The following is a 16148-nucleotide window of genomic DNA, read 5'->3' as shown; positions in this document are numbered from 1 at the left end:
CACACCAGTCCTGAGCCTTTCTTTCATGGAGGTCTTCAATGAACTTCACTCCTGCCTTGCATTACCTTACAACAAACTCTTCTACTCCTGGCCTCCTCTCCTCTGTAGCTCTGGCCTTTGGCTTTCAGTCCTGCGGCTTCATCTCAAAATTGGCCTAGCAGTTACTATCTATGGTTCCCCCAATTCAGACACTGAAGTCAGTGGGACTTATGTGCATCCCTAAGTACCTTCTTTAATCAGGGCCATGCACTTAGCATGTAACATCTTCAAAGTACTTTACAGACATCACCCGCTTAAAATGTTTCCATTATTTTGGCAGGGATCATCTTGTCTTTCATCACGCAGATCCATTCTGGAAGCACTAACTCAGAAAGAATTGGCTAGGGACCAGAGGTTTCCCATTAGCTTTGGTGCTTCCAGCCAGGTGGTGCCAGCTGCAGATCACAGGAGCTACACCACGCCCTCAGATCACTTCTTCCTGGGGCGGGGCTCCTCCTCCCCTTTGCCTAAGCAGTCTCAGGTTGCTTCTGTGCTTCACTCACCCTGGCAGGCTGGTATTTCCACCCCAGCCCTGCCTCAGACCCAGCTGGGGCAGTGAACAGCTGAGTGTACCGAGGTGAAAGATGGATTCCTCCCCACATGCTATTACAACAATACGCACGGCTGGCTGGTTTCTGTTGCTGATGTTTGGAAAGGCACAGAGGTGGCTTCTGGGGCTTAATGCCTTGCAGAAAGTTGCACCCTCAGCAAAATAACATTGTATGACCTCACCCGGCATTTGCACAAACATGCAAGGGTTTAGGGCCCAATACTTCCCTCACCAAAAAGTGCTCTAAAATTGAATAAGGGTAAAATCAATGAGGTTATTAACATGAGCCACGGTTTGCAGGACAAGGGGGCTCAGGGACCAGATGCTGCTCCAGCTAAAGCTAATGGCAAAATTTTCATTGAATTCAATGCAAGCAGAAGCAGGGTCTTAGAAAATCTAGTCATCTTGTTTCTTTTCTTAATAATCTGCTGGGGTAACCGGGTTCCCCATCCCCACCACATTGTTGAGCATTCTAAAACTGTCAAGATTTCACAGTTTCGTTTCAGTAAAAACAAACCACCACTTTGGATTTGGTGCAATCTTTTTTTACACCAGTCTTCAGACTGTCCCAATGACGCCACCAGTAAAATCAGCGCTGCAGAGTAAATATATTGGGCCTGATTACTCTCAGTTACACTAGTATGAATTAGGTGTACTGTTGTTTAATGATAATTCCTCTCTCTTTTCATCAGTAGATCTCAAATCACTTTAAGAAAGGAGGTATCATTATTCCCATTTTACAGTCAGGGAAACTGAGTCACAGACAGCTGAAGTGACTTTCCCAAAGTCACCCAGATAGAGGTGGGAACAGAACCCAGAGACTCAGTCCTCTGCTCTATTCACTAGGCCACATGGTCTCCTTTAAAACTAATCGGTTTACTTGGTTGAATAATGTAAGTGGGATTTGGCCTAATATCTCACTTCTAAATAAAATTAGGCAGAAAACATATTTTCCACTTTTTGTCTTTAAAGGTAGTATTTTGTTTTCTTGGAGAAATTAGATTAAGACCCTGACAACAACAGGATTTTAACTCTTTACAAAGAACTGCTTTAAGTCACTGCATAGACCCAATAGAAAGGGAGATGATCTGTGACAGCATGCTCACTAGGAAGGGAAGAGAGGAATTTGCTCTCCTCTTGCAAGATGACATCTTTCTCCAGAGACATCTTTAGCTCTGTAATCTCAGATACATGCTGCACAGTCATTTAAAAGAGACACAGTCTGGTGAAAAAACTATATATTCCTAAAAAGCAATTTTCCTTATCTGTGTTATGAATAATATCTTGGATTATTAAACCTGAAAGAACTTTTAAAATCTAACTTACTTTTCATTAGGTAGGCCTTTTACACTTTGTGTTTCTCACAAATGAGAATACATCACTTGATTTGACTTTAGATTATAATCAGTTTTTAGTCAATTTCACTTTTAGGTCCTCATGCACCAGCACAAACTCCAAAGGCAGGACTACAAACATTACAGGGGAACATTTCTTATAATTTATAAACAAATGAATTTTGTTTTTGAAATTTACCTTGGAAACAGAATAATTTCTAATTGGGCATGTAAACATTGGTTTTTACTAAATCTGAATTTTGAGCCATCTCTAATCTATATATCTGTCTATATCTATAGATAGATATAGATATATAACAGGACAATAATAATAATAATAAAAATAAATACATGTTGAGGGTTTTTATGTTTGCCTTCTGGTTTTTAAATCTTTAGGCTTATGTTTTCTGGCTGATCTCTGCAAACGTCAGTGTTAAAACTGTTTGGTTTGCGTTTTTTTTTTTAATGAAAGCTGTAATTCTCATGTAACCAAACAATTCTAAGAGCTAGGGCTTTAAGAAAACCACCAAATATCATGAGACTCACAAAAAAACTCATGAACTGGCAACACTTTGGGTGTGCACACCTTCATCAGGTACTGAACAGAAAGGAGTACAAGAAGCTGCCAATTGTCAGCAGGACTTATGTTTAGAATATCAGTTCTTACAGTCCATCAACCACCTACATATTAGTTTCATGTTAGGCCAGTTTCACATAACAAAGTTCCTAGTGCTTCTGTCATTGGCAATGACTAATATCAGTGGTTTGGGACTAACAAAACTGTGGTTGTGTGCAATTCATACATTGATTGTAGGGCAAGATTCTCAGCTGGGGTAAATCAACATATCTTTATTGACTTCAATGGAGTTACAACAATTTACATGAGCTGAGAATCTGGCTCTATAAATTGTGACCAAAAGGGTGAACATTATGATCTCCTACTCTGACCTCCTGTATAACACAGGCCATGTTATTAATTACATGAAGTAAGAGTTCAGTATGTAATTACCTTCCCCACCAGTGATCACAAGTTCTCAGTTTCATCAGATAAAGTTAACCCAATTCTTCACTGGGAATTGAAGGGTCCCAACATTTCACAGGCTAAGGTCCTGCAGTTGCAACTAACAAGAAACAACTTGAAAACCTTATCTGTTGTATTCCAGAAATGTTACAGAACCCTTTGATTGTATTTAGAGAGCTGCTAAAATCTTTTCATACAATTGGGACTATAAAACAGTTTATTAATAATGAAATGATTGGTAATAAATAAGAGTCCTGGTCTGCTTCCACTAAAGGTAATGTGAGTTTTTCCATGGACTTCAGAGCAGACAGGATCATGTCCATTTATCAACAGCTAATTCACAGTGGTATCCAACTTAATATAGCGTTTCCCTAGCCTTAGAACAGGAAATAACTAAATTACAAAAGTAATGACCAGTCCCCCCATTATTAATCCCAGCAATTCTTCTCACAGACAGAGGATTATGGGTCTCACAGGGCAAATCAACTGCAAGACCAGATGAGCTTCCTCCTGAATCTCATCTTAGATTTGTCAAAAGATTAGCAAACCTACTGTGTGACCTTGAGCTCCATTTTGGGTGAACTCAGATCCACTTTCAATTGAACCTGGGGCCAATATATTGTGTTGCTTCAAATCCTTGGAAAATTGGCAGTTCCCAGTGGCCCTGAGGCGAGTTTAGGTGAAGTTTAATGGTTTCAAAATACTGCAAGTGAATTTCCTAGAGCTTCCATAACCACCATCATCATGCTCTGAAATCTTCCCAAATCTTGCAGCTGCCTTGGGGCTGAGGGTGGAGCTAGGGCTGACCGTGACCAGCTAGCACAACCTGTCCTGTTTACACTAGGTGCAAAGAGCCATTTAAAATTGTGTTAGTTAAAATGTGTTTGTTAACACAGTCTAAAAAACAACCCATTTTTCTAGCTTAGTCTAGGCCATGCTCTCATACTGTGCAGAGTCCCTCCTTCCATGTCCTTATTCTACAGGTGGTTTAACAACTTGGGGTTGATTTTTCTTCCCACACTTTCCCCTTACCACATTTTTTCTTTATTCCTCGACTCTTTCCCAGGCAGATATGCCTCTTAAAATTGTGCTGTACCTTCCTGGTGCTGTCTAAACACAGCTCCTTTGATATCCCTGAAGTCAGAAAAAATAAAGGAAATAAAAGAATGAAACAGAGGGGAGTTAACTGCACTTGGAAACCCAAACAAGCTTTCTGGCAAGGCTCAGGCACCAGAGAAGTGTCTGTGCTTCTGCAATTAAATCAGCCTTACTACTCCCTGGTTATCGGCATAGTGTCTATAGGAAGGACTGACCAATCGCAATGCAAAAGCTGCTATTCCTAGCTAAGGAAATCTCTTTGCCTTTATATTCATATAGGGTACAGAGAGGGGCCCAAGTTAGGTGAGGAACCAAACTTCCTCAGTGTTGAAGAAGCTTCAGATCTAGGGTCTCAATCTGAGGCCATTTCTAAACCCCATAAAATAAAGTTGTGCTTTTTCCCCCTATCCAGAATGCCAAAAATCTTAACCCCATCCTGGTCCCAGAGTCTTTTCACGTGTTGCATTTTCACCGAGTTAACAAGCATGCAGGAGCCTTCAACTGGATTTTTTATTCACACAAACTCACCCAGTGTAACAGCTTTATCATCTTGTTATTGTCCTCTCCCCGCCTCTTGACTCCTTCCTTACACTTCCCCTAGTGGTCTCCAGCATACATTGCCTTTACATGCTCCTTTCTTCATGGACCTCATCCATCATTTTTATTACTTTTGGTACAAACATTTTCAAATGAGTTAGGCCCCCAACACCCATTGACTTTCGATTAGTTGTGCACATAATTTAAATATTCCACTCTTTAGGGGCAAGGACTATCTTTTTGTTCTTTGTTTGCACAGCATCTAGCACAATAGAGTTGTGATCCATTGCTGTGGCTCCTAGGTGCTACCACAACATAAATAATAATAGTTTAACCATTCACCTTCAGCCTTCTCCCTCCCCCCACCCTTTCCCCACTACACACCCACAAACTGTAATGTATGTATCTATGGAATCTCAAGTTTGTCTTCTGGAGTCTATACATCTCCTCATTTCAAAATGTATCTCTGTATGGCAGACAATAGCCATTTTGTTCTCTGAGTAGTTGTAGCCTGGGCAAAGGAGACATACACATGTGCTCCCCTTGAAAGATACTGCTTTCATCCATTCAGGGGACCTAAAAGGCAATAAGAAGAGGATCTATAAATACATTAGGAGCAAGAGAATGATGAAGGCAAGTGTAGGCCCACTACTTGGTGGGGAAGGAAAGCTAATAATGGATTACATCAAGAAGACTGAGGTATTTAATGCCTATTTTGCTTCAGTCTCCCCAAAAGAGTTTGATTGTGACTAGACACTTACAACAATTAATATTAACAACAAGGGGGAAGGAACACAAGCCAGAATAGGGAAAGAACAGGTTAAAGAATAATTAGATACGGTAGATGTATTCATGTTGGCAGAGCCTAATGAAATTCATCATAGGTATTTAAGAAACTAGCTGAAGCAATCTAGGAACCATTAAAGACTACCTGCAGGAACTCCTGGAGGATGGGCAAGGCGCCAGATGACTGGAGAAGGGCAAACATAGTTTCTATCTTAAAAGGGAAATGAGGACCGGGGGAATTAAAGACCAGTAAGTCTAACTTTGATACCTGGAAAGATACTGAAACGAATTATTAAACAACCAGTTTGTAAGCACCTAGAGGATAATAGGGTAATAAATAATAGCCAACACAGATTGGTCAATAATAAATCATGCCAAATGAACTTAAATTCCTTCTTTTACAGGATATTGGCCTAGTGGATAGGGGCAGGACTCAGTAGATGCGAATTACCTTGATGTTAGTGAGGCTTGTGACACAGTCCTACATGACATTCTCATAAACAAACTAGAGAAATACAGTCTAGATGAAATTACTATAAGTTGGGGTACACAATTGCTTGAAATACTGTATTCTAAGAGTAATTTTCAATGGTTTGCTGTCAAACTGCAAGGACGAATCAAGTATGGCTCGGCAGGGGTTTGTCCTGGGTCTGGTACTATTCCATATTTTCATCAGTGATTTGGATAACAGAGTAGAGAGTGTGCTTATAAAATTTGAAGATGACACCAAGCTGGGAGAAGTTGCTAGCACTTTGGAGGACAGAATTACAACTCAAAACAACCATGACAGATTAGAGAATTAATCTGAAATCAACAAGATGAAATTCAATACAGACAAGAGCAAAGTACTTCACTTAGGAAGGAAAATCAAATGCATAACTACACAATGGCGGATATCTGGCTAGATGATAGTACTGCTGAAAAGGATCTGAGGGTTACAATGGAGCACAAATTGAATATGAATCAACAATGTCATGCAGTTGCAAAAAGGCTAATATCATTCTGGAGTGTATTAACAGGAGAGTTGTATGTAAGACACAGGAAGTAGTCATCCCATTCCACTCGACCTCAGCTGGAGTACTGTATCCAACTCTGGATGCCAACACTTTAAGGAAGAAATTGGAGAGAGTCCAAAGGAGAGCAACATAAATGATAAAAAACTTAGAAAACCTGAGCTATGGGGAAAGGTGAAAAAAAAACTGGGCATGTTTAGGCTCGAGAAAAGAAGAATGAGGGGGGACCCGATAACAGTCTTCAAATTTCCTAAGGGCTGCTCTATAGAGGACTGGGATGGATTGTTCTCCATGTTCACTGAAGGCAGGAGAAGAAATAATGGGAATAACCTGCTGCAAGGGAGATTTAGGGCAGATATTAGGAAAAAATTTCCACTATAAGAATATTTAGGCACTGGACTAAGTTACTAAGGGAGGTTGTGGAATCTGCATCATAGGAGGTTTTTAAGAACAGATTAGGCAAACACCTGTCAGGGATGATCTAGGTTTACTTGGCCCTGCCTCGTTGCAAGAGACTGGACTAGATGACCTCTTAAGATCCCTGCCAACCCTACATTTCTATGATTTTATATTTTCTTTAATCCAAAGTCAACTTCATTCAGGCTGAAAATATATGGTTGCCTTTTTGTATGGAAAAACATCACACAAACCTACACCTGGAATGCAAACCCGAACAGTGAACCTTTGTAGGGGTTTGGAAACTTTTGGTTAATGTTTCCCCCGACACACCGATGTTCTGTTTTGTGCTCCTTTTTCACCTCCTGGACCCAGCTGCGATCAGAAATCCAGTCATACCAGGACTATGAGACATAACGGAATCGAAGAAGTCAGAGACAGGAGTCGAACTCATGAGGTCCCAGTTTGTGGTCTCAGCTCAAACCATGCCAGGACCCCAATTCGGCCAGGTACTTAGGCACATGCCTGTCTTTAAGTACATGAGTGAAGGAATAAGGGACTACTCATATGTTTAATGTCAGGCACATCCACTCTCTTGCTGAATCAGGGCCCTGTTCATGCAGGAAACCACCTGTTGCCTAGGAGCCATAAGCATCATTTATTTTGATTAATGTACTCGGGATTTATTGCCACACAGTGTTTTGCTTTTGATCATCTACCCTAGCTGCCCTTCTGCCACAGGCAAAGCAAATACCACCACCACCACCATGGAAAGAAAAGGAGGACTTGTAGCACCTTAGAGACTAACCAATTTATTTGATGCATCTGATGAAGTGAGCTGTAGCTCACGAAAGCTTATGCTCAAATAAATTGGTTAGTCTCTAAGGTGCCACAAGTACTCCTTTTCTTTTTGTGAATACAGACTAACACGGCTGCTACTCTGAAACCCACCACCATGGAGTTATCTGGGACAGCCGTACTCTCTTGTTTTCATTCAGACTCCAGCTGAACAGTCAATTCCCCACAGTCCATTGGTTTATGAAGAGATGAGGGTGGTTGTGGGATGTGGTGGAGAAACACCCTTCTGTGGAGTAACTCACTGAATCACAATAATTAACACCCTTGTTACTGCAGCAATGAATCACCATTTTTGCTTGTGTGTATTTTTTGCCCCTCTTCCAATAAGCCGAGTGAATTTTCTGTTTGTTCACAGTTGCCTTCTGTTCTTGCCCTTGGCTTTGGTCACTCATGAATATAGTTTTATGGTGAGAAAAATGTAAACCAAGGTTCTTGGAACAAGTAACAACATCAAACATATCATAATAGCAGGCCCCTGCCTCACAAGGAGAGGGTCTGGGTAACCCATGCCAAACCTAGAGGAAGTCAGATTGACTGAGGATGGAGAAATTTAGGGGAAGAGGGAAAGAAGGCAGAAGTTGGCCACAGCTCATGTCACTGGTGCTGATTAATGTTCACAAGACTTTCTGTATGTTGCAGATTTTTCACTGGTGTAAATTCATTGCAAGTATTAATCCCGAGGTACTCACTGCACCTGGCAGTGGTGCTGACTATCTGTGTCACTTGCAGGTGATCACTCAGAAGGCACTTTCTTCTGTTTCAACTGCATGAGCCTCTCTGTGTTCCCTGCTCCCGCCTGCATCCTGGCATGTCACACTCTTCCTCTCTTAAAAAAGCAGATTTAGTTCCATCCATGACTCACAGAGAGGGCAGCCTCAGAACACATAGGTGTGAGCAGGATCCTGCCTCGGCAAGAAACAAACCTGCAGGGAAATAAACAAGAGGGCTTAGCACTTATATAACACTTTTCATGGCTGCATCTCAAAGTGCTTCACAAAGATTGCTCAGATTTGTTAGCCCTGTTTTAAAGGCAAACAATAATGAGTCACAGGAAGGCTTAGATCTGAATTTTCAGAAGTAGCCACTAATTTGGGTCCCCAGGTTTTTGGGTACCCAGCCAGAGATGCCCATAGCCTTATTTTCAGACGTGCTGGACACTCATTATTCCAGCTAAAGGCAAGCCCAAGGGGCCTCAAGTTTTACACCCCAAAATCACTGACTAATTTTGAAAATTTTGGTCCTGAATTGAACATAATGGGCCTTTGGAGCCTTGAAAAGCTGAGAACCTGCCCCGGGTCACACTATGAGTATAAGGCAGATTTCAAACTAGAACCCAGCTCTCCTGACTCCCAGTCCAGTGCATGTTCCACTGGACCATGCTACCTCTCTTTCATCCTGTTAAACTGCCCACTTGTTATCTATACATAGTTTATTCACCTCATCACTAAAAACATTGTTGGGGGGAGGGTGGATTGAGGTGCCGTATCAGGGCCGGATTATGACATTCTGAGGTCCTAAACTGCGTCAAGTGTAAGAGGCCCCATACCATAAAAAAAATGAATTTATTATTTTCATAGAAAGGACATTGACTATATAAACACAAAGCTTTATATTTGCGTATATATAAAGGCAAAGTTGTAAAAATAGAATAATAATCTTCATTTTCAGCAGCCCTCTCTGTAACGATATCATGACAGAAATAAATTTTAGACAAATTCTTTGAACTAATTGTCTATGTAAGTAAAGCAGAAGTAAACAATACAATATAAAAAATATAAAATAAAAAAAATACAGTAAAAAATACAATTTACTAGAAGAGTTCTCAGGAAATGGTTCCTCTCTGTTGGGGCATCTAAATTGTGGAATTCCTTGTCTGCATAAGGAATGAGACTCTTCGAGGATACAAGAGGCAATAGAGGATATAGGATGCAGATAACCCACAAGCTTAAAGCTCAGCTATTAGTTCTATTGATATGAATTACACCCAGGTAATAAGAAAACCATCAGAAAATTGTATGAGGGTTGTATTTTTCCAATAAATTGATTTGTTTTGTTTTTTTTAGAAGGTTATGCTGCATTACCTAATATTGGTACTAAAATTAGTAGCAGAAAGTTTGTATTGAAACCAGTAAAAACTTTAATTTAATAGTATAAATATTGAGATTTGTATATCTATACATCAACAAATAATATTGTGATAAACTCAGGACAGACAGCTGCAAGGAGGGGGTAGAAAATAGTCCCGGAAGGTTAAAAGGCCCTCCTCCCTATCAACTGAGGAGGGGTGACTACAGGTCAATCAGGTTCACCTGAGAAGAGGGTTACCAGAGATCAGTTAGGATCAGATGGGAAGGAATTACCTGAGGTCAGTTAAAAGAACAGGAGGACTTGTGGCACCTTAGAGACTAACCAATTTATTTGAGCATAAGCTTTCGTGAGCTGTACTCACGAAAGCTTATGCTCAAATAAATTGGTTAGTCTCTAAGGTGCCACAAGTACTCCTGTTCTTTTTGCGGATACAGACTAGCACGGCTGCTACTCTGAAACCTGAGGTCAGTTAGGATCAGCTGATTCCAGCTAAGGGTTGCCTGAGACCTTTTTAAACCCTCCCCTGTTGAGAGAGAGAGAGAGAATGAGAAGGTGTCATGCTGCCAGTAGGTTAGGAGCAGCCAGACCGTGAGCCTCACTAGGAGGGGAGGCTGCATTCCCTCCCATAAGGGAAAACAAGCCCAAAAGACTAGCAGAGAGAAGGAATGGACTGCCCCTGTGCAGCCAAGAGAGATAGTTTTTGTCCAAACCCATCTCGCCAAGGCTAAAAAGAGCTGAGACTGAGAAGGTGCCTTGCCACACGATTTATATATATATATATATATATATATATATATATATATATAGTGTGTGTGTGCTGAAAACCTGTTGTTTTACCACGATATTTCTGTGAAAGTTAGTGCTATTTTGTCTATGTTCTTACAGGAAAACTAGAGAAGATATACAATTTTTTTACACCATGAGAAGGAAGGGAAGTTATCCTCCTTTTCATATGAATAAAAGAAAAAATGTTGATTAATTTTGTTAGGGAAATACAAAATTTATCCAGACTAAATATAAAATATATTTACAAATGTTTATTCTGATTTAATTTTCACTATGAAACAATGAATTTGTGGGATTTTTCTTTTGCCATACTATAAAAATACAATGTATTATGCATAGATGTAATTTATAAGTCTATATAAGAATTTTTACATAGCATGCTACCGATTATCTTCACGCTCCAAAGCTGCCCAGCAGAAAATCCCTGTCTTTTTTCTAGACAGACATCTCTCTTCACGTTCGCTTCTCTATCCTCTATCTCTCCTCGGACCACTAATTAATCTTGAGTAAACACCTCAGACACACAGAGTGACAACAAGTTATATGTGCAAAAGAGGAAAAAGAATTTACCAGAAAAAAGACTGGCAATCTCTAGACAGGCATTGAGAAAGTGAGAAAAAAACTAGCCTATATACAAGCAAATATAATGACTATTATAGGCTTTAATAGCTTATAACCCATATATGCACATAGTCTGAAATAACTTGCTCACCAAGTACTCCAAATATTTATATATATATATAATATTTCTTCACTTCTCTCAAAATCCTCTATTTATCCTTTCATCAGCACTCTCTGATATTTACTGTGAAGCTTCCTGAAACTAATGGAGGGAAGCCAACACAAATTTATCCTTCTCAAGATCCACTCGATCCAAGTCCATAAGACGATCACCTGCAAACTCAGTCATGTGAAGCATGGGTAGTGGATGAAGCAGAAAGCGGCGTGTGGACTAAAACACAGAATGGTATGTATGTACAGATCAAAAGAAGGAAGAACACACTAATAGATCAGTATGAGTTTGGCAGGACAGTTTCATGACACAGCCATCTCCGACCTCACATTTTCCCCTATTTTATCAGCAGTGAGATTATTTAAATGAGCTATGAAGGCAGAGTCTGAATTTGATCAGTAGCAACTGGCCAACAAAATGCTACCTTAGGAGACTGATAGCAGACTTACTCATAGAACTACTAATTTTACAAGTGCACTTACTGGTTTTTTTTCTCAGCCCTGGCTTCCCACCTGTCAACAATGAACAATTAGTGAAGGGTATTTGTGTAGCCAGATGTGTATATTTTTGCCATATTTGAACAAATGTCTATATTTAGAGAGAATCTTCTTTTTCCCATATCTCCTTTATTTATTAACCGATTTTGATAAAATTTGAAATGGAGTCAGTTTTTTTTCTTTTTTTTAAAGTCCCCTCATATTGTGAGGCCCTAAGATGTAGCTTAGTTATTTTATACTTTAATCCAGCACTGTGCCTTATGCATGTGTGCCTTATATTTTCCCTTTTTCCTAATAGGGATGGGCACACCACCCTGCAACTCCAATACCTGAATCTGTGAATGAACCTGGAACTCTCCTCCTCCCTCCTCATTAGCACCAGATAATCTCCTGCCATCCTGAGGTCCATCAGGGTGTTTTAAGATGCTTGAAAATCCATGCTGGGCCAGCTGCCATCTTCAGGTGTAAGCTTTCCCCAGAGTCATGATGAGGGCAATGTATTCTGGGACAGCTCTGAACTTAGGGAGTTAGTGTATAAAATCTGAATACTGCAGCTAGCCAGAGCACAGAAGAGAAGCAAACCTGAGAGTCCTTCCCTGGATGGCAACACTAGGAAGGAGATCTCTTAAGGGTCAGTCAAAAGGACCTGTAGGATGAAGTAGCCAGCTGAGGTCAACGAGGAGGAACTGAGTCCCTGATTCAGCAAGGTACTTAAGCGTGTGCCTAATTTTAAACATCAGAGTCAGAGGCAAGAGGGTTACATGCATGCTTGAAATGAAACATGTGGTTAAACGCTTCATTGAATTAAGTCCCGAGTGGACCCAGGATGGATCTGAAATAAACTACTTTGTGTGAGGTGAGGGAGATAGCGGTTGAGACATTTATGGGGACAGTGTGAGGTCAAGCAGGAGATGGGGATGAAGGTAGGACCTTTGTGGGTGCTATGGGGAGTTCAAAGAGAGGGTTCTGGGTGCGAAGGGCCCTGTCTCACACCAAGGAGAGAGCTGGAAGGAGGGGTCAGGAGCCCTGAGCGTGGGCAGCAAGAGGGATTCTAACCATTCAAGCAGATTTCAGCTCTCCCTTTGATAACAAATGGAGCCAAACCCTTCCACTCACCCCCCAGCTGAGGGCTAGAGACAAGAAGATCCTTCTCTGATCCTGTCTGGAGTAAAGTACATTCCACAACTGCAGAGAAGCATCGTCAGGAGGTTTCCTCTGACGCAAGACCAAGCCTGTCATGCATGTGAATATTAAAGTCACAGACAATCTGCTTACGCTCAAGATCACATGCCATTTTAAATGTATGTCTCAAGCCATCGGCTTAAAATGTTCCATAAGAACCATCTTACCAAGGCAGCACAGCATAAACATCTCTGTTAAAGACAGAAGCCTATTAAATGAATACATTCCCCAGGCGCTCTACTTAAAGAGAGCTGTTAAATTATATGCAGGGGTTGCTGTATGGAGAACAGACCATTAGTTCATCTAGGCCAATGTCCTTTCTCTGGCTAGTAATGGCTAATACATAAGTTTCAGCAGGAGACAAAACCTCACCCAGTTATGCACCTTGCCAGATTGGCAATGGTGAGTGGGTAAGGTGGTGGGGGGAAGGGGACCCTATATTCCTGATTCCACCTGCTGATCAATTTATGCCATGAAGCACACAGAGTGAGAGCCTCTGTCATTTTAACCTGCAAACTATGACTGCAGGAATAAACTTGCTAAAAGAACACTCTGGAGCATGGGAAGCTCACCCAGTAGCCACTTGGGTCTCTGACTCAGGAGAACGCTCTCTGCAGTTCCAGTGTGAGAACTTGTCCCACGCTCACTCGCTCATTCACTATGGGTGTGAGCGGTTTTACAGCCTGCACGTAGGAAATTAAACTGGAAAAATCTCTCAGAAATAAATGCACTGAACACACACCTTGCAGGGAAAGCATCAGCCCTTCCCCTCGGGGAAGGTAAAGATTTTGTGCAGTCTGCCTTTCATTGTGCTTTGGCACACGTTCTCCGCCCCACTAGGGACCCAGCCCTCCTCCAGGCCATTAAAAAACCTTCCCCACACCCACACCATGGACTCCACCTCCCTTCCCCCACTCCCTGCCTCGAGGAACCCCCTTCCTCATTCTCCCCTATCTAAGAACTTGCCTCACCCAGTCAACTCCACTAAGGAGCTCTCATACACAGTGAGGAACTGTATTGTCTCTTCCCCCAGCCCCAAATAAAAGTTCTCCTTCTCCTCCTCCACTAAGGAAACCCCCATGCTCCTCTCTCTCTCTCTCTCTCTCTCACTCAGACACACACACCCACACAGCCCTCAGCTTCCATTACCCAGAACTAAAAATCCCTCTTCTCTACTCCAACTCTCACTATGCACTTCCAGGGCCCACATCTAGCCCCTGAGGATTGCTGAATCCTGGGATGAGGGGTTGGAGAGAGAATCAGGCCCCAGAAGTGCAGAGTGGAAGAATAAGGAAACATTCCCTGGTAGTAACTTCATTACCTTGCTTGGGCAACTTAACCTCACTGAATTGCTGTGTATCTAGCTATTAAAAGTCTGCTAAACAGTGATTGAAGCAAACTCATGCTCTGGATTCTCTTTGACATGTTTTTCTGAGAGGATATCAGTCATTATCTCTTGATCAGCATTCAGCAGCCCTCATGTTCCAAACTCCATGCACCTCTCAAAAACCCAAGGAGACTTCTGACTGATTAGCTGTTCCTCCAGTGGGCTCATTCAGCTAACAATGGGGGTGCTTGCTTCTTCCACAATGCAAAAAAACTGGGCTGATAATATTCACTCTGCAAAAAATGAGAATGATTTATACAAAATGCCATCAAGTCAGGGTCTGGGAATACACATAGCTGAAGAGTTTCTGCTCATTCATGGAGCAGAGGCTGGAAACCAAATTTTCAAGATCAAACGAGAAATGTTTTCATCCATATATTTATTTTATAAACTTTTTCCTTGTCTGTATTTGCAACCCAAACACAGCACAATATTAGTGCACAAGAAGCAGACAGGAAAATGCCTATAAACAAAAGTGAAATAGATTAATCTAATTTTACTGTCCAAGCTGAGAGAAAGGCACAGAGGAAACATGCAGAAGAGTCAATTAGATTTTTGAAAATTCATTTGTAATCATCCCTGCTCTGTGGCAAGGCCATTTGCATTTCTGTAAGTATATAATTTCTTTCAACTTGACAACAGCGCTTTAAGCAAGCAGCAAACAAGGAGGAACAAAGATATGCCTAGCACTCCTTAAATCTTAAGTAGGGAGGTTTTTGGTGTTGTTTGACTGGTGCTCACCCAGGCAGTGTCTCTGAGATCAATATGCTTTGATCTATTGCACAAGACTCACGGGAGGGTACAGGGAAGTAGCCAATAGCCACAGGCCCAAAGGAGGGGAGAAATACTGTTAAGGCAGCATGTGACAACAGTAAAAGGATTGAGGATGCCATTTCACTACTGACATTCCTTTGCTTCTTCTACTTTTCCTCCTTTCCCAGCTCAGGCAGGTCATATGCCAGAGGCTGAGCTGCTTGGATAGTTTTTTTGGCAACCTCCCGGTAACAAAGGTGCAACACCCAGGAGTGCTCTTCCCCTCCCAAAGTCATACCCACCACCAGGCACCTCCAATATGCCAGGAAGCCTCCGTGCGCCTATGGTGCTCATTCCTGCTTTGAATTAGCACAGAGATCATCAGGTGATGAGTCTGAGCTAGCAACAGCTGGAGTGGAGAGAGGATTCTGGGTTTTTCCTTTAGCATTAGAAACTTGCCCCACCCGCCCTTTTGTCATACCTCCTTCGGCGTGTGCTCAGCCACTGACCTAGTTTAAGCAGCCCGGCTACCAGTACAAACACGCACACTCATAACAGTATAATTTCCAGCACTGTAATGTGAAATGGCCCCAAGGAGAATTTTCCAGTCTGCATCACATGTGGAATGAGAGCTCCCCCCGGGAATGGACAAGCCAAAGGTCTAGCAGCAGCAGCAGAGCATAGGGGATCCGTGGTACTACCATCACACGGGAGCTTGGGAGCACCACAGATGTACAGTATAACCTGCTCTCTGGGAGAGTGAAACATGGACAGTATTGATGCTGATGGGCTCTGGAGCAAAATCTAAGCTTCCTCAGCCAAAGGAGCAAGTCAAACCAACGTGAGGCCTTAGGGGAGGGAGGGGGGGGGTAAAAGGGCAAATTTGGAGATCCTAGCAGATACCTTCCCCTTCCCTTATCCCCCCAAAAGTCCTGACACTAATGAGCCCTTCCTTCTGAACAGATTGGACACCATTTGTGCTTTGACCCAGGGGAGAGAGAAATAGGAAAAGGATTAATTGTCCTGGTACATGAAGAGTCTTGTAAAAAGTAGATTCCTATCTGTAAGGCCAGAAGGGGCTATAGGGCTA

The sequence above is a fragment of the Lepidochelys olivacea genome (assembly GCF_965140295.1).
Source record: "Lepidochelys olivacea isolate rLepOli2 genome assembly, chromosome: 9".
Classification (NCBI taxonomy): domain Eukaryota; kingdom Metazoa; phylum Chordata; order Testudines; family Cheloniidae; genus Lepidochelys; species Lepidochelys olivacea.
The sequence above is the reverse complement of the archived record's forward strand: the minus strand, read 5'-3'. Positions refer to the sequence as shown.